The 7,439-nt window shown below is 41.1% G+C and overlaps 1 long non-coding RNA gene across 1 annotated transcript; it reads left to right on the top strand.

The window, feature by feature from the left end:
* Positions 1 to 6,356: 6,356 nt before the first annotated feature.
* LOC148501007 (uncharacterized) lies at positions 6,357 to 7,049 on the top strand. Its single transcript, XR_015870091.1, has 3 exons — positions 6,357 to 6,458; positions 6,663 to 6,761; positions 6,907 to 7,049. It is a non-coding gene; the product is annotated as an uncharacterized LOC148501007 (long non-coding RNA).
* Positions 7,050 to 7,439: the final 390 nt, after the last annotated feature.

Below are 7,439 nucleotides of genomic sequence, written 5' to 3'. Positions count from 1 at the left end.
GCGTGTTTTTATAAAAAACATGCACTTAATAGAATTGCAAAAAACCCGCACCTGCAGGAAATACCTCGCAGGTGCGGGTTTTTGGCTTTTCTCGCGGCCAATTGAATATACCCCATAGGCTTACTTTCCAGCTTCACCACATCATATACTTCCTAACATGCCCTTTGTGGGGCAGATGAAAAGGACATTCAAAGAGCACATGGCCCAGAACTGGTCCTCTATTCACCTCGCATACAAAACAGGATCCACGGATAAACCTATGGCCATGCATTTCTTGAGAACACATCACCAAGTCTATACCTTGAGATATATGTTAATAGACTGGATTCCCCCACTAACGAGAGGGGAAATCGGGGTCTACTTTTGTTGAAAAGAGAGGCTAGATGGATCTATCAACTGGACACTGTGGCCCCAAGGGGCCTGAATGAGATGAATTATCTCAATGCAGGGGTGTATCTATAATGGGTGCAGGGTGTGCGGGAACATGGGCCCCTGGGTCCAGGGGGGCAATACACTGCACACCCAGCACCCATAAAATGACTTACCTCTCCGGAGTCCCACATTGGCACAGGGGTCCAGCACTGTAAAAACAACTGGATAATGGCCACTGCTGCCATTTTCCCATCGTTCGTGCATGCGCAGTACAGGGAAAATGGCCACCGCAGCCATTTTCCTGGTTCGCGGTGACCAGCACATCCTCTATAACTCCTGGGCGCACTCTAGTGCCCAGAGTCTATAACTCCGACGCTGGCCGCGCACAGCTCAGTGCGCTGCCGGCCGCCGGACAGAGAGGAGGGTGCCCATGTCAGAGACTGCATATGGGCCCATTCCACTCTAGAAACACTCATGTCTCAATGCCTATATTTGAGATTCTGCATCAGTAGCTTAAACTGATTTTTCAAAATCCAATGGTAAAAATGTTCTTCTGGCCTGGAAGGGACATCTAACGAAGATTTATTACTTGCATTATTATTTTTTTATGAAATATTTTTATTATTTTTCTTTGTTTATTTTTTCTTTTTTTATATATGCATTATATTTTTCTTTATGTGCCTGTATATGTATGTGTATATATGTATATATATATATATATATATATATACACACATTGTTTGTCATATGGTTTATATATGATAAATATGGTTTAGGTTAGGTTAGTAAATTTTTCAGATGGTCCTCGGGTTTTATTTTCTTTAGTGTTAATATAGATTTTTTTTTCTATCTCTATATTCAATAACATATTTAGTAAGGCTGAGGTATGTTTATGCTTTACACTTACTGTGATGCTTGTTGTGTGATCCTGATACACAAGCCACCCACCGTACTGAGGGTTGCTATGGTAACCTTTATTGCCACAGTGTGCCGGAGTCTGATCATCACTTACCGGGTCCAGCAGCACTGGTTCTCTGATGGGCAGCAGGTGGGGAGATCCCTGCTCCCGCTACTGATGAAGTTCTCTCCGGCTCCTGGGGGGTCCTCCAGCGAGCGGCAGCAGGGAGATCTCGGCGCCTGTGGCTGTACAGCTCCTGCTGTTAGGGTATGTGCAGATGGCTGCGACTCCCATAGGGGCATGTGCACTGTACTGCAGGAGGATTTAAAGGGCTAGTACACTTCTGCATGACGTCACAGAAGGCGCCTCATTAAAACCTGCCTATAAAAGGAAGTTCCTGGGATCACTCCTGTGCCAGAGTATAAGCTCTAATACCATACTCCAGTGTTCCTGTGCATAGCCTGATTATTGGTTCTGACTTCGGCTTGTTTGTGACTCCGACTCTGCCTGACCCCTGGTTCTGCCTTGATATCTGGTTCTGACCTCGGCTATTCCTTGTGACCTGTTTATGCCTGCTCCCTGGTACTGTCTCCTCTGTTTTATCCTGACCTGGCTTGTTGACTACGCTAAAGTCTTCTGCACTCCTACCAAGTTCACCAGCACCTGTATAGAGAAACCTAACCTGAGGCAGCGACCGTGTGTCAGACGCAGCCAAGTCCATACCTTCTTGCGAGGGTCCGTGGTGAATACCACTGGCACATTAGACTACGTGCCTCAGGAATAGGTCTAGCCAATTCCCTGAATACAGGTTGCATCCACAATCCATCCATGAGTTTGTGACACTTATGACTGAATAGGACGTTCTTGTGAAGCATGTGTTTTTTTGTATGTGGGATACTTGGACACTAGAGGGCCAAGTGTAGCCCTAGTGTCTGAGACCTGTTTCCATGGTAATGGATGTATTTGTGTTCCACTGCTGATGGCTGGCATGCCTTCCGGAGCCTGACATTACTTATCAGGTGTTAATGTTTAACTAGTAAGCCTGCAGTTCTATGATGTTAGATGATGAGTCAAGCACCTGGTATGTGTTCCACTGAGCTGGAACGCATGCTGGTTTTCCTGCTTGTTTACATTCTGTTCATTGAAGTGAGACTGTGCTTTCTATGGAGGCTATAGACACTGATTGTTCACAGCAATGTTGTGAGTAATATGAGATATAATACACTTAATGCAGCTAATTGGTTGTGTTGTTTAATGTGGTTTGATGGGTGTGTCTCAGGATTACACAGTGGGTATATATAGGCTCTTATAGGCAGAGTTGTTTGTATATGCCTTGGACAAACTTTGTGGTCTCTGTGTCTTGACAAAGGGTCCGCTGAGGCCCAAAACATCGACCGAATGGACTTGCGGCAATATGTGAGTGCTCTCTTTTTCCTAATATATATATATATATATATATATATATATATATATATAAATAAATAAATACACCTCTTGGTGTGGCACTCCAGGCAAGGAATAAAGAGTTCTCAAACCAGCAGCATCAGGTGAATCAACGTTTCAATGCCATTTATTTAGGCCTTCTCATCAGGATTAAGTGAATACAGTGTTCAGCTTACCTTATATATGTGTTTTACACCCAACATGATGGCTGCCAGAGTGGGACCTCCCTCAAAGATCAGACATGACTTGAGGATGTCATCACTGCAAGACTAGCAGTGATGACACAGTGCACCCATCACCATAGTGACAGATATAATAGAATACAACAGGTAGTAAAAACTACAGACTACTCTAATATGCACAGTATGAATAGTAACAGGAGAATCTGACAATACAAACATAAACCTGATGTATGTTTATAATATAATAACAGCTAATCGCATTGTGTAAAGATCTATAATAAGATAATCAATTACTATCTAATCTATGAAAAAAAGTTACTACATTATAACATATCATATGGTACAGTTATAATCTCACAAAGTATCTTCCAAGGAGTAAGTTATGTGCCAAATAAACAATGTATAGCAACCACAACATATTATTTCATCTACTAATTTAGTGAATCTACATACCAGATCCGACTGACAAATATACTATACGGATTAGAAAATAAACTAAATGAAACAACCAAGTCCTAATTGCTCATTCAGTCCCTTGGGAACAAGGGTGCCCAAATGATGTATCCAGTGGGTCTCACATCTAAGTGACATTAGACCTATTTTTCCTCCTCGGGCCATAGAGGGAATATGGTCTTTCATGCAATATTTCAATGAAGCTAGCGAATGAGGGGCTGTTGCGAAGTGTCTACCAGACATTATCGTGGTCCTAATAGACGAACGATATTAGAGTAGTCTGTAGTTTTTACTACCTGTTGCATTCTATTATAGCAGTGACTATGGTGATGGGTGCACTGTGAGTCTTACAGTGATGACACCATCAAGCTGTGTCTGATCTGGGAGGGAGGTCCCACTGTGGCAGTCTGCATGCTTTCACTTGATGTAACATATATAAGGTAAGCTGTTCATTATATTCACTTAATCCTGAAAATACCTAAATATATGGCATTGAAATGTTGATTCACCTGATGCTGCTGGTTTGAGAACTCTTTATTCATTTCCTGGAGTGCCACACCAAGAGGGGTATTTACTGATTGTGAGGCACCTGGCCCAGCAAAGTTAGTAAGAGAGTGCCGAACACCTATGTATTGTGTGTGTGTGTATATATATATATATATATATATTTATATATATATATATATAGTATCCAAAACCAACATATGGCGGTGTACCGTGCTAGAAAGGGTGAGCCTGGTTCATTCTTTCTTGCATGGAATGCTGATATATATATATATATATGTATATATATATATATATAACTTTTATTGATCAGGGCCCCTGAATGTTTGTTACCCAGATACCCCCACAGACCTTAAATCTGGCCCTGGGGTCACACAGAGCCAGTGCTGCTGTGATCATAGAGGGGGAAGGAAGCTGCTGCTGTTACACTGCTGTGGGTGGGGGAGGAGGAGAGCTGCTTGGAGTGTGTGCACTAAGGATAGGACATAGAAAGAAAACATTGAAAGTACTGTACCATGTTTTTAACATAGATTACAAAACATTTAGACCTAAACATTGATTCTGGAACATTGATGTTAACTGATGTTTTTTTTTTTAAAGTAATCTACTGTACCTGTAGCCTGTAGGTACTTAAACATATAATACACTAATCTTTGCTGTTGAATTCTCTTTATGTGAGAAATTCTAAGGTAACCTTAAAACCTGAAAACGTGTTTGCCTTAAATATATCAAACGGTGTGTACCTTGAATATCAGGTGGATGGGACGTTTCTATCAACACCTATTTTTTGGATATAAATAATCCCTCACAGGTAAACATAAGTACACAAAACACATTTGTTTAGTGTTAATCAGTATGTATAGTCCAGCAGTTAAAAAAACAGATGCACCAAAACATAGACTTACACTACAGTATGTATGTATTAATGGTGGTTGAATACACTTATTTATTGGAGTTCTGTATCTTTGTGCCTAGTTATATATAGTGTGTATATGTATGTATATATATATATATATATATATATATATAAATATACAGTATATACTATACACTATGTAGTAAGTGGCTGTCACTCACTACTTAATAACCAATTGTTGCTGATTGGCTGTAAAGAGTATCTTTCACTGTCAGCCACCTGTGCCCTCATTCCCATGCCACCACTCATACCTCCTAATGCACTGTACCTTTGCCATCATCCTTTTATCTTTTTTCCCTGTGCCAACCCACCCTCATTCCTCCTTGTACCTGATCCTCCGCCTGCCTGCCTGCACCATGCACGTTATATTTGCAACACACTGCAGAACATAATCAAAATTAGATCATTACGTTTGCTTGATGCTATATTTTGATCAGGGAATTATTAACTGTATGGTATGTTCTGTACTGTATATGCAGTTATGGTTCTGTTAGTTGATTACTATCATGAATGTCATGTCTTTGCTAAAATTTTGTTCTCTTATTTTTTATTAGGTTCTTGCATTGTGCAACAGGCTTTTGGGTAAGTCTGCAGTGTGCATGAGCTTTGATGAGAAGAATGATATATGGATGAAGATTGCTGCTGCTGAGAGTAAGATAGGATCTTGTTGCAGGTCCGCGGAGCAATGCAAGTAGAAATTCCATGTCTGCCGGTCCTTTAAAAAGGAGAAGATGGTGAAGATGGAAACGCAAGAAGGAGAGGTCAGGCATGTCAAGTTTTCTTCATGGGAGACAAAGCTGAGAGATCATCTCCAATTCCTCCCAAATGAACAGAAGACCCATATTAAATGGAAAAGAAAGAAACCCAATGCTGGTAAGTTTATCACAATATAACTGTATTTGCTACTGTATGTACAGTAGGCATTTTGAAATCTCATCCTTAATCAGTGTTGCAATGTATAAAATCTAATCTGCATTTTTATTCCTTTTTTCTTCAAGAACATCAACATGAGGAGACACCACAACTTTCCAATGAGGCAGAACACCGCCAAGAAGAGCCAGAGGCAGAACACTGCCAAGAAGAGCCAGAGGCAGAACACCACCAGGAAGAGCCACAACTCACTGGAGAAGAGGAGGCCTCTGTGCTGGAGCCTCAAGCCAGCAGCCCAACCCCAGTGAATGTTTCAGGTACATTATGCATACAAATTGACTTTTTTTATATTCCTCTATTATCAACTGGTGTATACAGTTTTTCCTTTGACAAAAGAATATTTATTTCATAGTGATGCAAGAGAAATAGCAATGCAGAGGACTACAGCCAGCATGCAGATGGAGACTGACATATCAACGTGACAACAAGGGATGGAATCACGGATGGACGAGATCATCCAGATTCAAGCAAACTTTATCATGAGCCAGGGAGTATTGATATCCGTATTGTCGACTTTTGGAGATTTCCAATGGCAGCAATCTGAGTCTATTATGATTTTTTTTTTTTAACCAGCAAGACATTAGTAGGAATTTGGATATGATCTGGACAACATTGCATCAATCTTCGGCAGCCAGTTTTGCTATGGAGAAACTTCTGCAACTGGTAGTGGATGAGCTTAGAAGACAGAGAGTCCAAGCACAAGACAAGCCAGCACCAGAACGTCCACAGGAAGAGGCATCAGATCAGGAGGAATAAAAAGGTGAGCACCACACCCCCATGACACTTTCAGACACTGACTGTCCCTACTGCCTGACTGACCATTTCCCAGATCCTGGTTGCAGAAACAGCATGCAGTACACAAAGTGTCTCTCTCCCACTCTCACCATCTCTGACACAGACTGTGGCACAAGCACATCGGTCCCACTTGCTCTGTTACTTAATTTTTTCTTACGCTCTGTTTCAGCTATTGTACCAGGAGTCAAAAGCTATTGAGACTTCTCAGGGACCAGCTCAGTCCAGGGTTGCATGAGTTGGCGTAGAGTTTCCTGTTTCCAGCAGACAGGTGAGCACTGCATACCCACTGTGACACTTCCAGACACTGACTGTCACTACCACCTGACTGACCCTTTCCCAAATCCTGGTTGCAGAAACAGTGTGCAGTACACCAAGTCTCTCTTTCTCTGTTTTTTTTTCTTCCGCTCTTTCAGCTACTGTACCAGAAGTCGACAGCCATCTGGACTTCTCAGGGACCAGCTTTGAAATCCCTGCTAAGGATGTGCAGAGTACAGCCCTGGGTGAACATTGCCTAATAGAGAACTCTGCTATTTTCACAGCACAACACAGCATTGAACCACAGCCTATCTCTTGCCTAACACACTTTTCAATATTTTCAGAAGCAGTTATGTTTTGTGTACTGTACAGAAAATATTAAATTTGAGCACCAATTTAATGCTACTAGTTTTTTCTAATACTGTACATTTGTTTGTTTTTTGGCAATAAACAAAAATTAATTAAAAAAAATTCTTCAGCCTCCATTGTACAGCAATAATTATAAAGCAACTAACATACTGAGTATACTATACTGTAATAAAGTGGAAAGCAAAACATTGTACAGCCAGCAACATTACTGGTCAATTTATGTACAATGTAACCTTTGAAAATGGGTGCTATTTTGGGAGGAAGGGAGTACAAGAGTACAAGTACAAGTACAAAAGTACAAGTCTCAAAATACAAAGGGCAA

The sequence above is a fragment of the Taudactylus pleione genome, unplaced genomic scaffold (genome assembly GCF_031769625.1).
Source record: "Taudactylus pleione unplaced genomic scaffold, aTauple2 ptg000536l, whole genome shotgun sequence".
NCBI lineage: Eukaryota > Metazoa > Chordata > Amphibia > Anura > Myobatrachidae > Taudactylus > Taudactylus pleione.
Note: the sequence above shows the minus strand (reverse complement) of the source record. Positions and strands in the feature narration are given on the sequence as shown.